Source organism: Poecilia reticulata, linkage group LG20 (assembly GCF_000633615.1).
Source record: "Poecilia reticulata strain Guanapo linkage group LG20, Guppy_female_1.0+MT, whole genome shotgun sequence".
NCBI lineage: Eukaryota > Metazoa > Chordata > Actinopteri > Cyprinodontiformes > Poeciliidae > Poecilia > Poecilia reticulata.
In genome coordinates this window covers 7,713,212-7,714,119 of record NC_024350.1, presented here as the reverse complement: position 1 = coordinate 7,714,119, position 908 = coordinate 7,713,212, and the positions used below count along the sequence as shown (strand labels likewise).

General features: G+C 43.4%; 3 non-coding genes across 3 annotated transcripts; all 3 read right to left on the bottom strand.

Moving 5' to 3' along the window:
* Positions 1–127: 127 nt before the first annotated feature.
* On the bottom strand, positions 128–199 carry trnag-gcc (transfer RNA glycine (anticodon GCC)). Its single transcript has one exon. It is a non-coding gene; the product is annotated as a tRNA-Gly (tRNA).
* A 101-nt stretch (positions 200–300) lies between these two features.
* Positions 301–372, bottom strand: trnag-gcc (transfer RNA glycine (anticodon GCC)). Its single transcript has one exon. It is a non-coding gene; the product is annotated as a tRNA-Gly (tRNA).
* A 274-nt stretch (positions 373–646) lies between these two features.
* trnag-ucc (transfer RNA glycine (anticodon UCC)) lies at positions 647–718 on the bottom strand. Its single transcript has one exon. It is a non-coding gene; the product is annotated as a tRNA-Gly (tRNA).
* Between the last annotated feature and the right edge of the window lie 190 nt (positions 719–908).

Sequence of the window (908 nt, the reverse complement as noted above, 5' to 3'; positions counted from 1 at the left end):
TATGCTCACCACTATACCACCATCGCTACAGGAGGTAATTGTGAAATTCTGTGAAATTTTTCTGCAGGACATCCAGATATGGAAAAGATAGTGACTATAAAGGCTTCCTTTTTCCGGTTCATAGCACTGCAATGGCCGGGAATCGAACCCGGTTCAACTGCATGGCAAGCAGCTATGTTCACCACAATACCACCATTGCTATAGGAGGTAAATGTGATATTCTCTGAAATTTTTCTGCAGGACATCCAGATATAGACAAGATTCTGACGATAAATGCATCCTTTTTCCGGTTCAAAGCACTGCGATGGCCGGGAATCGAACCCGGGTCAACTGCTTGGCAAGCAGCTATGCTCTCCACTATACCACCATCGCCACAGGAAGCAATTGTTACATAGTGTTGAATTTTTCGGCAGTAAAACCATATTTAGAACAGAATTTTGAAATATATACACTGTTTTTGAGCTACAAAGATCTGCAATGGCCGGGAATCAAACTCAGGTCAACTGCTCGGAAGCCAGCTATGTTCGACACTATACCACCATCGGTACAAATGGTAATTGTGACGTTCTTTGAAATTTTTCTGCAGGACATCCAGATATGGAAAAGATAGTGACAATAAAGGCTTCCTTTCTCCAGTACAAAGCTTTGCGATGGCCTTGAATCGAACCCGGGTCAACTGCTTGGAAGGCAGCTATGCTCACCACTATACCACCATCGCTACAGGAGGTAGTTATGACATTCTGTGAAATTTATCTGAAGGACATCCAGATATAGAAAATATACTGACCATAAATGCATCCTTTTTCCGGTTCAAAGCACTACGATGGCAGGGAATCAAACCCGGGTCAACTGCTTGGCAAGCAGCTATGTTCACCACTATACCACCATCGCTACAGGAGGCAATTGTT